The 19,456-nt window shown below is 40.9% G+C and overlaps 1 protein-coding gene and 1 long non-coding RNA gene across 5 annotated transcripts in view; one reads left to right on the top strand and one right to left on the bottom strand.

Annotated features, from left to right (window-relative positions):
- Positions 1-304: 304 nt before the first annotated feature.
- On the bottom strand, positions 305-17,818 carry LOC120247617. The gene is made up of 5 exons (XR_005532367.1): positions 17,257-17,818; positions 6,555-6,682; positions 3,686-3,763; positions 2,211-2,294; positions 305-438 (listed from the first exon to the last, which is right to left on the bottom strand). It is a non-coding gene; the product is annotated as an uncharacterized LOC120247617 (long non-coding RNA).
- TET2 (tet methylcytosine dioxygenase 2) overlaps positions 16,774-19,456 on the top strand; it is a 131,209-nt gene continuing 128,526 nt past the window's right edge. For 3 of the 4 annotated variants that reach the window (XM_039255631.1, XM_039255632.1, XM_039255633.1), the window contains exon 1: positions 16,774-16,992. The gene's annotated coding sequence lies outside the window, so the exon portion shown is untranslated. The remainder of the gene's footprint in view (positions 16,993-19,456) is intronic. The other variant, XM_039255630.1, reaches the window with a different exon arrangement.

The raw sequence follows: 19,456 nt of genomic DNA, 5'->3' as shown, positions 1-19,456 counted from the left end.
CAGACACTTAACTGATTGAGCCAGCCAGGCACCCCAGAAATTATCTTTTTAAAAAAGTTTCCCAGGAAATTCTTATGCATTCTAAAGTTCAACAGCCATGGCCATGTAGGGTGATCCTACATGGGATAAAGGAACAGTTGTGTTTTATTTAGCTTTTGGCCACTTTATCTGCTACACACACACACACACACACACACACACACACACCAGTGATTATTTGGAAATAATAATCCATTGTATTTGATGGATATATAATTAGGGTACATGCTAAGCTGATATAATAAAGAGTCACTGAACTATCATGCTTTATATAAAACAGAGTTTATTTATTTCCATCTGTGCTCCAAGGTAAGTAGGTGGCTCCATTCCAGGAGGTCATTTGAGGATCCAAGTTAGTTCTTCACTGTTGCTCTGCCTCCTCTGAAGTGTTGGCCTCATCTGTAAGGATTATGATCAACACTGGCTCATACCATCATGTGCACAATCTGGGCCATAGTGGGGCAAGGAGATGAAATGGAGGGCAACAAAATGCCTTTAAAAATGTGATATACAAGTCGTATACTTTACTTTTACATATTGGGTAAAATTAAAAGACTTTTTAAAAAAACAGGTTAGTTTATACAATGTGCCAGAAGACAGCCAGACACTTCTAACTTCATTAGAAAATTCCCAATATTCTTCTTAGTCTTAATAAATATATGCATATGTGACATAATCAATGCTAATGAGTAATTCTGTATCTTGCTATAGATAATTACAGCAATTAAAAGGGCTGTTCTCTTCCATCTTTTCATTAAAAATGCTTAATATATTTCTATCTTGGAGAAGACAAAGGAGTCCTACCAACTGTCTTCTCAAACTTTTAATTCACAATCAGCAAATGAACCAGAAATTAGTCATCTGTGAAATGCTAACTGGCTTGGTAAAAGTATAAAAGTGTTCATGGGTAGAATTCTATGCAAAGTAAAGGGAGATTAAACAGCAGGCCGTAAAGAAGAATAAACAAAATGATGTGTATTCAATATTCTACTCGTCTACCGTGTCTCCAGCAATGACCCCTAGCCAGTTACATTTGGTCTCCTTACAAACACTGGGTACAAATATAGGTACAACCAGTAAGCCAAATAATTTGCCTTCTTTATTACTTTTCAGGAATGACATGGGAAAGGCTTTAGTGGTGTTCCTTCAAGAAGAGTTGCTGAATCAAAGCCTTGTCTTAAAAAATCCCAAGTCTCATCACATCTCTCTCCCGATAAAATCCATTTCATGACATCCTGTTGCTCTTGAATTAAACACTCTTTCAGTTGGGAAGGAAATAAACCAACATAAACTAAATTGCCCACACCCCCCCCCCAAAATGTTGAAGGGCAGAGGATTAACTGACATAATAAAAATATCAAGGATAGATTATCTTTAGATTCACCTAGATGAAGTGGCTCAAACGCTATCACCAGGACCAAGTCTCTCTCTCTTCTCTTATTTTGTCTATTTTAGCTCTGTTGGTAGGTAGGTTCTTCATTTGTGATAGTTGCTAGAAGCTCGAAGCTTATATTCTATATTTGCAACAATCTCAACAGAAATAAAATACCTCTTCTCCAGAACTGCCTCATCACTTTTGATTTAACTGGTCTAGGTATGAACATGTGATTCAGATGTCCAGAATCAATCACTAAAATCAGAGCTTTACAATGTTTTTTAAAAAATGTTCACTTATTTTGAGAGAGAGAGAGAGAGCACAAGCAGGGGAGGGGCAGAGAGTGAGGGAGAGAGAGAATCCCAAGCAGGCTCGGAATTGTCAGTGCAGAGTGTGGTGTGGGGCTCCACCCCATGAACCATAAGATCATGACCTGAGCCAAAACCAAGAGTCCAACACTTAACCAAACCCAGGTGCCCCAGAGGTTTACAGTGTTCTGATTGGCCAGGTCCATGTCAATATTGACCTCTGAGGCTGCACATGAAGTTAGATTCACCTAGTCACCTACCTGGGTTGGGGGTGGAGGGTGTGTTTGAGGAGGAGAGAATAGTTCCCCTGAGAAAATCAGGGAGTGAACCTATGAGAAATGGATTCAGAATAGGCCAAAACACAGACAATTATATTCACTTTCTGGCTACACAAGATCCATATTTATTTTTCTTATACCTAAATTTTTTGAATTCCCCAAGCCTACATTAGGCAATAATATCAGATAGAATAAAAAATATACGAATACCAGCACCACTCGAGTTTTATCCAGTTACTGCATCCAGCCTGAGTCCAGACTCTCTTTACTGTGCTTTCCTCATGGTTAAGAAACCTATTGTAAAATGAGACATTTAACCATCTCCAACAAACATAATATACATTTATGAGGAGAACACAAAACAGCTACCATAAAAACCTCTACTTTAAAAAGGGGAAATGGGAGGAGGGGCAGTATGCAATCTACTATCTGCATACTTACTATCCTGCTAGACAGGAGGAGAAGGACCCCTAGTTTTGGTTTCAAAGTGAATTTCTTGGGGGATCTCTTCTGTCTGCTCTTGGACCTGTTTTCTGGGAAGATTTCCTTGTAATTTGTCCTGTATGGCCACAGCTAAGAACGACACTGAGGAATATTTACTTTCTGATTATCATATCTGACTAACAGTGCTGTTTCTGTTAGTGTGGCTTAAAGATTCCCACTCAGTATTGCCTAGGGGGTTGAGCAATCACACCCCTGAGTTTATGGGTATTTGAGTTTCTCTGGTAACCCAAGTTCCTTAAAAGCTTGGTAAACTCGACAAACTATTTGTTTCCAGTAAATTCAGTGAGTAAGCAACAAAAGCCGGAGTTAGCATTGAGGCCTAATCCTTTATTCTAGATTCCAATCAGGATCTTTCTGTCTTCTGACTATTGACTTTGAAGTTCTGTCAACAGGCGTGGGTAGGGCTTCTGGTTTCAATCTTATTTTCCAATTTTGTTCTACCCTCCCCAACTCTGATACCACTAAATTTAAATTGGAGGCGAGAACCTGACTTTGTAAACTCCAAACAGTTAAAGTACTTCTGACTCTTGGCTGTTTGGGATTTCAGGGTAAGGGCTCAGGTCTGCTCTTGTGTTTTCACTGCTTCCAGACAAACCAGCTTTAACTGCAGTTTGCCCCTTTCATTAAGGACCTCCCTAAACCTCCCAAGAGAGAGCCAATACGTTCCTGATTTTTTTCTCAAACATGCCCTCTAATCTCCAGTCTCAAAGGCCCAGGCTCTAAGTCTCAGGATGCCACAGTCACAAGTTAATCAACTGCTGTGTGAATTTCTCAGCTAATGAAAGAGGGCTTATCACTGTATCTTCCTTACTAACATTCTGATAATTCCACATTTTAAAGTCTGTTACCTACCGCACTTCAATTCTCGTACCATACTTTAGAAAATCAATCAAGACTCTTCCAGATCTGAGTGACTAAAATATATTTCAAACAGGCTTGCCTGCCAAGAGAAATTTACTGTTTCACAAAATTAAAACGTTATAGAGGAGATCTGTTCATTTATGTCAACCGGACCTATCTCTTCATCTCTCAACTCGGCTGGCCTGTGTGTTGGCTATACTGTAGGAGAGATGTTTCCTTTGAGAGAATTGAGCTTTCCCCTTCTGGTTGCCTAGCTTTAGGTTTACATCCCACAAAGGCAGCAATCCCCACAGAAAGAGAGTACTTTTCTGCAACAGCACCTGCAAAAGGCTGTCAGTTAGCCTTATTGGTTCTGCCTGGCCTGACTTGGGCTGTATGCTTCCGTCTCTTAACAGTTCCTGTAGGGAGACAAGAAGGTTATTCTCTGATTGATCAAGGCTGATTTAACATGTGCTCACCCTTGAAGCTCCTGGTAGACTAGTTCCCCCTGAGTTTCATGGTTTAAAGATTGGCACCTTAAGGGTAAATCATACGTAATTCATTGCCCAACAAAAGGAGGGGAGAGGTGAATCCCGAGCAGATAGATAAAAATGATAGATAATTATTTAAAAAAAAAAAACAGTACTTAATATAACCCACAAGGCCTTGCATGTTCTGGCCCCTGCCTACCTGATGAATCGCATTTAATTACATTCTCCTACTTACTCTGAGCTCCAGCCACACTGGCCTTATTTCCTGCTTTTGGACCTTCCCATGTACAATTCCCTCTGCCCGGAACAAGACACCTCTCCTCATGCCTCCTTTGATTGGTTCATTTCTGCTTATTTTTCAAAAGTCGGCTCAGTTTATCACTTCCTCAAGGAAAGCTTAAATTGACTTCTTAACTGAGTTTTTCCTTCCTTTTATCTTCCCCCACAGCCTCTAAACTTCTCCTTTGTAGGGCTTCATAATTGCAAGTAAGTATTTAATTATGTAATTACTTTTAGTTCTATGAGGATAAAATGTCTCTATAAATTTAAAAATACTATTCATTGAATGAATAAATGAAGTGCATGAAGAAATGCACAAGCTAAAGGAATATGTGATGCTGGGGATAATAATTTTTTTCCCTCCCATTCATCTCTGTATTTCTGCAGTCAAATATTCTACTACTAAGCTATACCTCCGATCTCTGTATTTCTGGATCCAGTTTTCTTCCAACTCTCTCTCCCTTATGTACCAAAACCAATTTTTCCCTATGTTAGCTATTCACTATTTTCTAACAGAGGAGATATTTTAGTTGCATAACAAATGACTAAGAAAGAAATTCAGGGGGCATCTGGGTAGCTCAGTCAGTTAAGCGTCCGACTTCGGCTCCAGTCATGGTCTTGCAGTTCGTGGGTTCGAGCCCCTCGTCAGGTTCTGTGCTGACAGCTCAGAGCCTGGAGCCTGTTTCAGATTCTGTGTGTCTCTCTCTCTACCCCTTCCCCACTCATTCTCTGTCTCTCTCTGTCTCAAAAATAAATAAACTATTAAAAAATTAATAAAAACAAGAAACAAATTCAAAACAAGCATAATTTTAATTAGATATTTCTGCAATATGCATCATGGTACTCAATGTAAAAGGCTCACACCCTGAAACAAACAAGCCTGTTCTAATGATAGTGGAGCCATTTACTAGCTCTTTATAAGTAATTTATTTATCCTCTCTGAGCCTTTACTTATCTATATACTAAAAATAATGGTATCTGTCTTGTAGGATTTTTGTAAGAATATAAAAATATTATATACTTTGTGCCCAGCATTAGGTAGACAATCAATATTTGATATGTATTCTTATGATTATGATTATTCTTGGATCACAGACCTGTCACTATAGTAGGAAGTATGGACTAGAAATCATAGCCATGACTTCATATCACCTAGAAGAGAGCTTCATATGACCTTAGGATAACTCTGTTATTACCTATAGTGTTTTACAATATACCTTTGCATTTTAAAGAAAGCTCTGACTTCTAGAACTTTATATTATATAACAGACACCAGTCTGTTCAAAACATCATCATTTATTCATAACACTTTTCATAGACCCCATTCCTCTCTCTCTACAAAGCAATGATAAAACACTCATGAAGGCAGTCTCTGGGACCCACTAGAGACAGAGAGGGAGGTAGGGCACAGTGAAATGAACTCTTTTAACCTCTGTCAGTAACTATGGAGTAAACCCTACCTGAGCCATAAGAAATGTAAAGAAAACTTCACACTGAAAAAATTGGCCAATCTTCCACCTCAGCTTCTCAGCAGAATCTCTCTCTCTCTCTCTCTCTTTTTTTTTTTTTTTGAGAGAGGGAGATAGAGACAGCATGAGCAGGGGAGGGTCAGAGAGAGAGGGAGACATAAAATCTGAAGACAGGCTCCAGGCTCTGAGCTAGTGTCAGCACAGAGCCTGACACGGGGCTCTAACCCACAAACCGTGAGATCATGACCTGAGCTGAAGTCGGATGCTCAACCGACAGAGCCACCCAGGTGCCCCAGCAGAATATCTTTTAAAAGACTTCACCTTTGGGGTATCTGGGTGGCTCCGTTGTTTGAGTGTCTAACTTCGGCTCAAGTCATGATCCTGTGATAAGTGACTTTGAGCCTAACACAAGACTACTTGTTATAGGCACAGATCCTGCTTTGGATCCTCTGTCCTTACTCCTCTCTCTCAAAAATAAACATTAAAAACATTTTTAAAGATCTTCACCTTTAAGACTATATTTTCTGGGGTCATTTCAACATTTTGTTAAAAGACCTCACCTTTTAGGGGCCTTGTATAGGAAGGTTTATTTTCTTCTCTGCATCTTTAACCACCCACCTCAATTTCATCTTTCCCATCTTAGAAAATTCTTTCTTCAAGCCTATATCCCTCTGTGCTTAACTTTGCTATCTCCTTCCTCGCATCTTGAACTAACCTTTAAGTAGTCATTTGTACTCCCTATCTCCTCATCCTCCCTTCCTGTTTATCCTTCAACCTCAGGCAATCTGGCTTCTGTTAGGTCTGGTCTTCAGCTGAATTGCACTGTGCCCAAGAATGCAGCAAATGCCCCACTGTCCTACCCCAGGCATACTTCTCATTACTCGTCTCCGGTGATAGCTCAGTAGTATGTGGTACTGCTAACAGGTTAGACCTCCTTTTTGAAGCTTGCTCACTCCCACACCACCACTCACCTCTGCCTTCCTCCTCTGAGAGGTCTTCTTTCTGTCAAAGCTCAAGGATGGTGTTCCTCTGTTCTTTTCCTAGAGTTCCGCTTTTCTTCTCAATCAGAGCACAAAAGTTTTCCTCCTCAGCTGCCGTCCTGATGCAGAAGAGTCACACATTTGTAACTCCAGTCTGAATCTGGTTCCAAGGTTTCAGGCTCAGCTATCAAACTGCTTGGATTCTCACATTCTCACATGGCAACCCTCAGGTGCCTCAACATAACTTTTAAAAAAATTTTTTTAACGTTTTATTTATTTTTGAAAGAGAGACAGGCAGAGCATGAGCAGAGGAGGGGCAGAGAAAGAGGGAGACACAGAATCTGAAACAGGCTCCAGGCTCTGAGCTGGCTGTCAGCACAGAGCCTGACATGGGGCTCGAACCCACGAACCATGAGATCATGACCTGAGCTGAAGTTGGACACCTAAGCGACTGAGCCACCCAGGTGCCCCCTCAACGTAACTTTTGTGTGTGTGTGTGTGACTGATTCATGTTTTCTCCCACAGTCTCCAAACTCCTACCTTCATGCCCTATTCTCTTCCTGTTATTTTTATCTCAACTGAAAGTCACCAACAACCATCTCATTGGCCAGGTCAGAAATGTGGGTAACATCCTTCAGCCCTGCTTCTGCCTTATCCCTGCTTCAAAGTACTAGTTACCATGCTCCATTTCTTCTAAGTCTGTGATATCCCTGGACCTCTCCATTTCTCTCCTTCTTGTTGCCTTATCTCTAACCCAGAACACTCTAATTTTTCCTAATGGACTTCTCCTGTCTCCTCACTGGGGTCCTAGTCTCTCTTGTGTTCTCTCAATCTCTTCTCCCCACTGCAACTACCAAGAAATTTCCAAAGTCCGAATCATTTCTTCTCTTTTAAAACCTGTTATTGATTTCCCATTGCAACTTAGGCCACAATCCAAACTCTTCACTATGATTTACACTAACCCTCATGATCAGCTCCCTGCACACTGCTGAGGTCTGAGAGTTCACTCTCTTGCTCTTGGCTTTCTAAACATGGCATTTGGAATGTGGTTTTTTTTTTCTTCCTCTCTCTCTCTCTCAAATATATCATGCTTTGTCATGCCCTGGTTCTTCATAGACTCTTTTTATCTCTACCAAATACTTTTCTCTGAGTTTAAGCCTAGACTTAATAATTCCAATTTATTCTTAAGATCTCACATGAAATCTCACTTTTAAGGGGCAGTTTCTCTGAGCCTTCAAATATGAGCTAAGCACTCCGTCTATTGCATCCTCACATTTTTGTTAATAGAGTTTACCAAAACATGGTAATGTTTTAATTGCCCATTCACATGTCTGTTTCCCCCCTTGATTATATGGTCTGTGAGAGCAGATGACATATCTTGTTTACTATTATATCACTGGATGAGAGAAGAAATAGGAGTGTATTGGATTGAGAATACTGCTGTGGGCCATCATTACATACATTTAATTTTAAACAATAAGGCTAAGAAAGTAGAGCATGGAAAATGTCACCACTAGTGTGGAACAAGAATGAATATATAATGTCATTCTCATAATGCTCTTTTGAGGGACATTCTATGATGGTATTTCCATCCACTTCTGATCCTTCTGTGTTTGAGGATTTCCTGAGCAGACCCCCGTAATGATGCAGTTTGACTCAGTTTGGTCATGCCCTGATTAAACTGCCTCTCAAGAATGGGAAAATTGAAGTACAAATGACACACCAGTATCTCAAACACCACCATCAACTATGATAAATTAGAAATGCAGACCTGAACAACCATTTATGCAATGGAAAGTGAAACTAACAATCCTTCATTTCTAAAGTTGTTGTTTTTTTTCTTTTTTAACATTTCTGAGAAGATGTCCAGACTAGGTTAGTTTTCATTCATCTCAAGTCCTTTTGTAAGCTTCTCCCCAACACCCAATTCATAGCACAACCCTTTCATGGGCAAAGCTATCTGAAAGGTCCCTTAGTTGGGACTTTATTTTTCTTGTCGCCCAAAGCTATGCTTCTGATTTCTATGCATTACTACCCAAACCAGTGCCCTCCACATAGGCTACCATGCATGAAGTCTCTAAAAATTCAGAACTAAAGATGGATGCTAGCAAGTAAAAATAATTATTGTCACCAAGAATTAACAATTCTATAATAAATTCATTCTATGTTAATTTTTTTTCTAAAGATCTAGGATATGTAATAAGGTGTTTTTTGCTTGGAAAGCTGCCCTGTTGGGGGACACTGTTATTTGCTAGAATTGCAAGAAATTTGTCTTTTCATGAAATGGTTTAGAGGAAAACAGTTCACTTACTCCAGATTGTGTGAGTGAAGTTTCATTCTGAGTTTTGGTTTCATTAGAAAATCTGTGAGTTCGAAAGTCTGACTTAAACTAAATCAACCAACTCTACCCTCTCCAGCCCTATGCAATAAAAAGGGAATTGTTCACATTAGTTTCAGATATTAAAAAAAATTTTTTTTTGCTTTTTATGAAAATGTGATCTATGTCTTCTTATCCAACAACTTCTTATCCAAGTTTGCTTCTTTAATTACAAACACTCATACCCCAAACAGCTTTCTCTGTGGCCTGAGAAAGGAGAAATCAAGGAAGAGCTCCAATGTTTGATCTTTCCTACCTTTGAGTAACTTGTTATTCTCTCCCTTGGAAATGTTTTTAGGGACTAGATTAACTCTCACTTTTGCAATGAACAGAATTCCTACCACAATGGATGACCTACTTTAAAAAAATAACACTAAACACATCTTTTCCTAAATGTAGCATTCTCCTCCATCTGGGTGAGCATAGGCAAGTAATGAAAATGTATCAGCCTAAGATACAATGTCACAAGTTGATCAGAGCTTCTTTTCTGCCCCAAGGAAGGAATTAAAGTTGGTTTATTTGTTTCCCTTCAGTTTGTGAAGAGAACACTGAAGAAGACTTAAGTCTGAGAATTTATCACCTGCTGTGTGACCCTGGACAAGTTACTTAATCTCTCTGACATGTCCCCTTATGTGTTAAACACATGTTCTCTAGTTTAAAATTTTTTTTCCAATGAGTTAAGTCATAACTCTCTCACCTATTTTTCAAAGTTATTGTAAACTCTAAATGAGAGAGGGCATATCAAAGTTTTCTTGGTAGGTTTGCAGTTGCAGCATCTAGACTACAATTTTAGACCATGTCATTGACTCTAGATTGAGTTTAACACTTTCAATAATGATGCTTTTACTACTTATGCTTTCTAAATGTTTTGAACATTTATTTTGTGAGTTCATCCAACTTTGACCTTTAACGGGAGTCCTCACCCATCAAAATTAAGACTTTACTCTTTTCTGAGTATTAAATTTAGGGAGAGGCTCTTTCATTCCTTTTTCACTAGTAGAAAGTCCCTACTGATGTTTTATGGTTCCAGAATATTTAAGAAAGTTTCCTTCAGAAAATTTATCCATATTATCATTAAGATTGCACCCACCTGACAGCCACCAGCCCCACAGTAAACACACCTATCTCCAATAGTCCTCACTTCCTTCCCTCTCCCTACCCAGTCTAACTAGAGCCAATGATTATCATATATCAGAGCAATAAAAGTTAGGGATCCACTAATGAAATGTTCCTTTAGGATTTGTTTTGGATATTCTGATTTAATGTGTGTGTGTGTGTGTGTGTGTGTGTGTGTGTGTATGCGTGTACGCACCTGTGTTTCTTTTCACCTTTGACTCTAATCTTTGTTTCAGGAGCGTTTATTTTGTGGCCCCTGCTTGGACTTACTTTATTTTCTTGGGAATAAAAGTCACTGTGAAGTGTCAGGATACGTGTTTGAAAATCAATCCATATTCTCCCTACAGGCATGCCTAATTAGTGACATTTCAAGGAGGTTTTCTGCCAAATAGTAACAATATTGTACACTAAGACATAAAATAAGAAAACAGATTAAACAGAGGTTGGTAGTGCAGAGTTTTGCAGGATACTACTAGGCCCCTCCTGCTCCCACTAGTCTGAGTTGGCATGAGTCAGATCTCATTAGGCTTTCTCACACACCTCTAGAAAGAATGAAACATAACATACTTTAGAATAAGAAAATTGGATGTCAAATAATGGCTACCCGACTTCCTTTTTAAATTTTTCTTTTTTTCATACATAGTATCTATAAGAAAGGGCCGAATCAAATAGGGACCTCAAATTAGTTTAATCTCTGTAGCTCTTACTTCTAGAAGCACGGCACTAATAGTTAGCATGGAGCTATAGAACACATTCATAACCTATCATATGGGCATTATTTTCACGAAAAGTGAAATTAGATTCAATTTGTCTAATTACCTGGATTAAAAAATGGTTTAAAATTTTTAGAAAAAGAAGTGTGACAAAGATCAACCAATCCATTATCCCCTGGGAATGCAAATCCCAAAATATTCTTCACAAATTGAACTCTGGCAACTTCCAATCATTTTCCCCCACCCACCCACCCACTGCATCAGGGTATCAGTACTATTGCTTACATTTCCCTCTAATCTTTCTTTCTCACTACTGATAATCTGAGTCATTCTTAGGCTGCTAATTATTTATCTTTTCCTCAAAGGAGATTTATTTTTTTACCCTGTCACAAGAGAACTTAGATGAATTCAATCAACCTGAAATACAGAAAGAGAGTCACAGGCAGCTCCACTGGACCTTTGCAAAGGTGTGAAGTCTTCACTAGACTATAGAGAGATACACACCATTTGCTCTGTCATGGGACATTCTGTGAGTATCAACATTGTGTGCCTAGTAACTATTAATATTCACATAGGGTGCTACACCAGTAATTTTTAACCAGATTTATACATGTGATTGTCCATGAATCTTTTAAAAATACTGCTATATTAGCCCCCATCCCAGACCTGGTAGGGGAATTGGAGTGGAATCTAGTTATGCTTATTTTTTAAAGTGCTCCACAGGTGATTCTGATTCAATTTCCCAATGGAATGCTTTGGTGTTATCCCATTCTGAACATTTTATCCCCAAAGACCCATGTCTTAGTAACAATTTCAGTAGGTGGCGCTCTTTCCACCTGCCAGCTTCCCTGTTTGGCGGGAATGAACTCAAGTCTTTCAAGGAAGTCAGGAGCAGATCAAGGGTGCAATTCTCTCTTACCACACCAATATTGAAAACAGCAGAACTTATCTTTGCAAACAATTTGTTGGGGGAGGGAGTGAGACTTGTGTTACAGTGGTGGTGGTGGGAGGGGTGGACGGCACTGTGGCATCATGTTTATTACACAAATGTAATCATTGTTCCAAAGAGTTCAAGCATGCCAACTTCCTAGCCTGAAATGGAAACTAAAGAAACAGAGTAGAGAGTAAATAATAAGAAATACCAAGTAGAGATTTAGACAAAAGAAATTTAAATATACACAAATATTATATATATGATTTTATATATATGGTTTTATATATACATGGTGTTATATATACATGATTATATATATGGGGGAATACTGATGTTATTGCTAAAACCTGCTGTGTGAAGAACTTATGGTACACATGAACCTTCATATGTGCTAAGGCAGGAAGACAGGACAATGTTAGTTTGCAAGAACATGAGCTTTAGAGTCAGAGAAACCTTGATTTAGACCTTAGTTCCAGCTCTTTAATATTTCATCCCAACCAAATTACTCAATCCTTAATTCTCTATAAGATGATACTTACATTATTTGCTTTTAATAAGCATTACATTAAAAGAGATAATAAATGTACAACAATTATCCCCATGCTTGGTGTATAGCCAGTATTTAGCCAATTGTATTCCCTTTGGAGTACTAAAAATGAGTAAATGTAAATGCTGAGACTTTTTTTTTTTTCTAAATAACAAAGAATAATGGAAAATCATTGTGAGTTTTGAAGGAAGGATTCCTATACCAGTTGGGACTATTAATAGCAAGAAAAAATTTAGAGGAAGCTGAACAGGAAAAGATATATGGTTAATTTTGGTGTAATGAATAAGGCCTGAACTTGGATTCACAGAACTTGAGTTTAAGAGGTGCTTCTTCCTCTATTTACAGGCTAAGTGACCTTGAGAAAAATCCCTGAAACTCATATTTCATAGGCCTGGAATTAAATTCAATGCCAATTGGAATATGGCATATGATTTTGAATATTAAACATAATAGCATAATTTTACCAAATAAAACTATTGTTTAGTGTACAAAAAGATGCTTTGAAGTCTATAAAATCCAATATAAATGTAAAATGGTGTTGAGGTAACTACTAATAGTTAAAATTTATTCATTATTGAAATTCACCATCAAAGTTGAAAAATTATTCTAAGAAACTGGGGTATTAAGTGGGTTACCAAATTTGAATGACAGTAAAGAAAGTAGTTACTAAATTGTGAAATCATACTTCATGAGGAGAAAAGAGATTGATATCAGCAACATAACTGCAATACTTCTGAAAGCATTTCCATGACATTTGTCCCATGAATGATCCTAATATTCTTTTTTATAATGCCTTTAGCAATATTTTAACAAGATTAGACTTTTGAGTTTTATCTGACATTTCATTTTGCCCCCATTATGACAGTATACACATTGGCTTAGCTCCTGACTTGCATCAGTATTGTCTCATGTGTCTCTGTGTCTTAAAAATTTCCAAATTATAGAAAGAGAAAATAGCCACATGAAATAAAGTCAGAAAAAAATAGAAATCATATTAATAAAAGAAGAATCTACCAAGACCTCATGATAGTATGATCCCTGGCCTTAGACAATAATGGCTTTTATTACTAATAATAGCGTATTATTAGTGTTATGTCTAAATGTTTCATTTATTGGAAACTTTTAAAAATTCACATTCTACCTATGTTAAATGTGTAGGTTTACACATTATAACATTACACAAAATACCTTAGTATGGTGTGCAGTAATGTCACCAAACAAGAGAAACAAGAAAACCCCTTTACAGCAATGACTGCTGTGCTGTCTGAAGGTCATTTTCTGCAGAAAATCTTTATCATGTCTTACTTCAGAAATACGTTTTCGGAGATGGGAAACAACAGGCCATGGCAATGTTAATGTTAAACCACTCTAATTCTTCCAAAGCAATATGTATCACAACAATTTCTCTCCGTAAAGGAGAACATCAAGTCCTTAAAGAAAATTTCCTATTCTGCAGGTGGGGAGGAAGTTAAGAATGCACCTTTGGTTTTTCTTTTTTTTTTTTGGCTTTGTTTTGTTTTGTTGTTTTGTTAGCACAATATAAGAAATTTGCATTGTAAAGCAAGCTGCTGTTGTCAGCTCTTTAATGGACAGAGCAGTCAGAAAGCTGCCTCCACCCTAAGAGGCTTAGAGACGGAGTTGAGCAACTGAGTTAGACAGCAGGTGCCCAGGCCCATCAAGTCAATTTTCTAACACAGAATGCATGTTGTGGAACTTGTTCTATTAGTCTTTTTCTTCTCTGTTAAGGAACCAAGAATTTCTCTGGGTGGATGTAGTGCTGTTATTTCTATTCAGAAAAAAATGGTAAGGAATTTGGTAATAATTGGTGTTAAAACAAGTTACCTTTTAAAAATAGATTGCCCACACCTATAGGAAGAATCTCAAGAAGGCACACAGTTAATAAAAGCTGGTTCTGAGTTACTCATACAGGTATGCACTAATGTGCAGTAAACAACTGATTGTGCTATTTTTCTTTCCCAGAAATAGCAACTAAGCAAGAAGGGTTCTTTTTTCTTTTTTATCAACAATATAAAATCTCATTAACATATTTTACAGTTGGAGGCCTGCAGAATTCTGCTTCCTTTTGCTATTGAAAAGTCACAATAGCTAAGTGGAGTAATGTGTATTCTTCTAAATTAACACTTGTTGCCGTGGTTAAGGGTGGGGTCAGGGTGCAAGAGTAAGAAGTTGGCAAGAAAAGGTTCAGGGCCTGTTGCAAAACCAACTGCAAGCATGATTCCAGATAGACAAGAACCACCTGTTACAACAGAGGGAGAGGTTTAAAAGATGAAATGAGAAGGAGGTGACCTTAAAGATCATTTCCCCAATTATAATGTAAACAGCTAAGGGAACATGAAGATATTTATATCAAACACACGTGAATACAATATTATCCACATGTATTCAAGATAAGAAGACATAGAATTACTTATATATTTCTAATCAAGAAAAGCTTATGGAAGTAAATGGTTTCTTAATGGTAATAATAATTGCCACCTGGACACCTAGTGTCTCAATCCTCACAACAACCCTTTTGTTTCAGAAGGTGTTTAATACATAAGGAAAAAACGGATACAGAGAGAGTTAAGCTACATGCCCAAAGCCACACGCTTGATAAGGGGTGGAGTCAGGATTCAACCATATCTGTCCAACTCCAAAGCCCATGCTTTCAACAATTCTGCTATACTATGCACTACATAAATATATGTCATAGCCTTTGGAAAATTTTACTTTCTGGACTTGATAAAAAAAAAATTAGAAGGAACCTCCCAAACAGCTTAAAGTCCACTAACAAGACCTCAGTGACACATTAGTGTACAGTTAGAAGAGGCAGAAACTTAATGTCACGTGAAATGCTTAAGGAGAAATGAACAATTTTGCTTAGCTCTTGCAAAATTCGAATTCTGAGTGAACTCTGTCTCAGAAGGGAATATACAATGTTTCATTAGAACACACTTTAAACGTTCTTCTTAGTAACTATGTGGCACATAGAAAGAGTTCCCTTTTAACCTCTTTCAGATGGGAAATATTGTGATTTTATAAAATTAGGAAAACGCCTTACTTCTAAAGAAACTACAGGAAACAAAGTGGGCTACGCAAAATAACTTGTGTTGACTCAAAGGTATTGGGATCACAATGCAGTGATCCTATAAAAGATGTGCCCCAAAAGCCTACTTAAAATTTGAAGGTCGGTATGCGAAAACTTCTTGTACGGGACGAATTTCAACAACTACTGTTGTAATGATTCACGTGGGCTTTGCTCTTTATCTTATCTTCAAATAAAAATTTTATGATTTGAAAAAAAAGGGCATTAAAAAGCGAATTAAGGCTAGTCGACAGGAGAAAAGACAACTGTCAATGGAAAGACGTACGTATAGAATCCGGAACGTCGGGGGATATCGAGTGTCGTCGCTTGGAATTTAGTTCTTTACGGGTCGACTTCTTCGTTACTTAATTATACGTACGGGTAGAAAATTTTCAAAATAGAGGCTCTTACTACAGAAAACGTAGGCATTTGGAAGCGCAGGTTTATTTCTTAGAATCGCATCTAGCGAGTAGTAGTCACTGGTGAGAATTTCATCCTGGATCTGTGAGAATCCCTCTCCTTCCCAGGCCACGTGGCAAAAGTAAACAGAAGGTGGGCCGGGGCGGGGTGAAGCAGGCCTCGGTCAATTTCCTAATTTGTCGAGTCTTTAAAACTACAGGCCCCTAAAGCACTAAGGGCATGCCCTCTGCGAAACCGGGGAGCGCTTCTGCGGAGCGAGATGAAAGCGACAGTGTAGAGGATGCCAAGGCGGGGGCGAGGCGCGAGCCCGAGCGCCTTCCAGGGGGTGGGCGCGCGCGCGCGGAGATACCTGCGAGGCGGTGGGAGTAGGGGCGAACGCGCGAGGCTGCCGGGTGCGGCTGGGTGCGCGCAGGGGTGAGGGGTGCGCCCCGACCTCCAGGTGGGTGGCGGAGTGCGGTGCTAACAGAAAGTTTAAAAGGTTAATCTAAGGTCTCCATCCTCGTGCAAGCACCCCCGCCACCCTCCTGTGCGCGCCTGCCCCGCAACTTCACCCTGGTGGCTGCCGCTCCGAGGGGTCCCCGGGCGCCCCGGGTCTGGCTTCGCTGCCGGGGAAGGGAGGGGGCGGGGGGCTGGACCTCCCCCCGCGCTCATCCCCGCGCACCGCTCTCCGGGCTCCCCCGCCCCGCGCCAGGGCGGCCCCGGCCTGGACCGCGCACCCCATTGTACAGCCCCCAGGTGCGGCCGCCGGCCTTTGTGCAGAAGCCCCGGGCGAGGGGGCTGGTTCCCTGGGAGCCGGGGCTGAGAGCCCCAGGGCGGCGGCGGAGGCCGGGGCGGAGGAGGAGGAGGAGGAGGAGGAGGAGGAGGAGGGAGGGGAGGAGGCGGAGGAGGCGAGCGCGCGGCGGCGGGGCGGGGGCGGGGGCGGGGGCGGGGGCGAGCCGGCAGCAGCGGCTGCGGCCAGAGCTCGGGCGGCCGCCGCCGCCTCCTCGCGAGCGCCGCGCGCCCAGGCCCCGCTCGCATGCGAGTCACGTCCGCCCCCTCGGCGCGGCCGCCCCGAGACGCCGGCCCCGCCGAGTGATGAGAACACACGTCAAACTGCCTTATGAATATTGATGCGGAGGCTAGGCTGCTTTCGTAGAGAGAAGCAAAAGGAAGCAAGATGGCTGCCCTTTAGGATTTGTTAGAAAGGAGCCCCGACTGCAACTGCTGGCTGGCTGCACGGCTGCGGGACGAGAACGAGGTCAGAGCGCTTCTCCCATGCCGCGGATCTCCCCCTTCCTCCCCCCTCGCTTTCCCTCGGGCTCCCAGGCGCGGGGGCGCGGACCCTGCGGTGTCACCCGCAAATACCGGGAGCGAAGAGGGAAGCCTCACAAATTACTGGAGCCTCTTCAACATGGCTGACAAATATAGTTTTAATTCCCCCCCTCCCCTCAAACCTGCGGTTCCGTGCTCTCTTCTCTCCCCTGCTAACGCTCCTCGCCCCCGCCCCCCCCAGAAAACTTACCTTTGTGACTGCGGCCAGCCGGTTCCCCGGCCTTTTATCTTCAGGAAAGTGATTTTTCTTTGCTTCCCTTTCTCAGATAGTTCAGCTTTGGGGGGCACTACTTTCCCCTCGAGCCCTCCCCGACCCTCTCCCCTTCTTGTAAGTCAGACCCGTCTCTCGTTTCACCTCACCCACCCCGGAAAAGAACTCTGACGGAGTGTTTTTCGGCCCTTTTATCTGCTGCGGGGTCTGGGTCTGGCTGCGCGTCCGCGTCCGCCCCTCTCTGCCCCCGTGTCCGCTTTTCGGGGGACGAGCGGAGCGAGTGTCACGGGGAGTGGAACTGCAGCACACCAAGTGGGGTTTTGTTTTTTCCCGGAGTCCGCGCGTTTTGCCGGCGGCGCCGAGGGAGGGAGCGGAGAGCGTAGCTCCTCGGGTCCCCCGAACCCGAGCAGACCCCGCTTCTCTCCGGGCACGTCGGCTCCGCGATGGGCTGTGCCTGCCAGCCTGGGGAGCGTGTGTGGGAGAATTTGTGGGCAAATCTGGGTCCTGGCTTTGTGCTTCTCCCGAATCAGCTTCGTTTGGTTCCCCGGTAAGTGACAGGCAGACACAAAGGCAGGCGCAGGCCGGGGGAGGGGGCGGGCGGGCGGGAGGAGGGGGGCAGAGTTGAGAGTTGGAAGACTGCAAGGTCAGGGGCGCCGAAAGAAATGAAACCCAATCCCAGCAAAGAAACGGAGAAGTAGGGAGCGGATTTCTAACAGCCCCATCCAAATTTCTCTCTCTGTCTTGGTTGCTTTCTTTTCTTTGGTCTTTTATTAATCTGCCCCTGTGTCCGTCTCTCTCTCTCTCCCTCTCTCCCTCTCTCCCTCTCTCCCTCTCTCCCTCTCTCCCTCTCCCCTCCTTCGTCTACACTCACACACACACACTCCAGTCTTGCCGAATCTTTTCACTGGGGCTGCTTGTCTAGTGTTATTAAGCCAACAGAGTTTCTATGGAGAGTTTTCTACCTATGACAAAGTGTGGCCTGGATAGACTCCTGACAAGGTCGACTACGAAATAGAAGTGTTATTTACTGAGTGTTACCTTCAGGACTTACTTTTAATTGCATCGACTGTTTCCCCCACCCCCTGCATTTAGTATTTAAGAATCGAGCATAGGGTTATTTTCCAGTCGTTTGCTTAAGATTTACTGAAATAGTTTTTTTTTTTATATTTTCCTGTGTAAGGTAGGATGCATCCATGAATTTAAAATCTCAAGTCTCACACTGTGCTTTCTCCTCTCTAATAAGGGGTTATACTGGCAAATCCAAATAAAAATATTCATCAACAAATGAATCAACATAAGAGTAAGATTGTTCCTTAGGGGAAGTTGAGGTTTAAAGAGAAAAGGTATAGGTCTGGTTTGCTTTGCTTTGGGTTTAAGACTCTGGGTATTGTTGCCTGGTTAATGAAATCATTATATTTGCATTTTAATGGAAACTTGAAATACTGGACGAGTGTTCTATTCTTTTACATGTTTGCATGTGTGTTTTATAACAGGTTTGAGGCAGAATATAAATTTCAACACAATAAATAATAGTTTTTCAATGTCACTCAGCAGAGAAGTGTTAGTGAAGGATTGGAAAGTCAAACTTAAGTTTAGAAGGCATGTATACGATTAAAAATGGACAGAATAAAGAGCACAATAATGGACATTACTTCCAAAATCAGACTTCCAAAGTCATTTGTCCTCTGTGGTTCACTTTGTAACACTTTCTATTTTGATCTTTGAAACAGCAGTTAAGTTCACTTTAATCATTGATACTGGAGGTTATTTCACATGATTACAAGGGGGAAGTATTACTACTGATCTCTGGAATAGAAACAGCTCATTTGGTTAGTTCTTATTTGTCCTAAAATAATAAAGGAATTGCTTAGGAGTTTGGCATAAATGCTTACTATTTGTTGAGAAAACTATGATTAATTATTCCAGCAATTCAGAATTAAAAATAAACAGTTCTTTTTGCTAACAGACTAATATCTAACTGCTTTTTGGAGACTTTTCAAATGCTGTGATATATGCTTTCTCCAAGTTATTCAACTAATAACAGGTGTAACATTTTCATTCATATTGGTAAATAAGAATACATACATCGGTTAATAGTTTTATTGTGACCATGAAGATTTGTTCTTTCCTGTTATCAAATTTAGACTCTTTTGTTATTTTATGTGTCCTATTAGTATGC

This window comes from Hyaena hyaena, unplaced genomic scaffold, assembly GCF_003009895.1.
Source record: "Hyaena hyaena isolate Hyena2069 unplaced genomic scaffold, ASM300989v1 scaffold_535, whole genome shotgun sequence".
In the NCBI taxonomy this organism is placed as follows: domain Eukaryota; kingdom Metazoa; phylum Chordata; class Mammalia; order Carnivora; family Hyaenidae; genus Hyaena; species Hyaena hyaena.
Note: the sequence above shows the minus strand (reverse complement) of the source record. Positions and strands in the feature narration are given on the sequence as shown.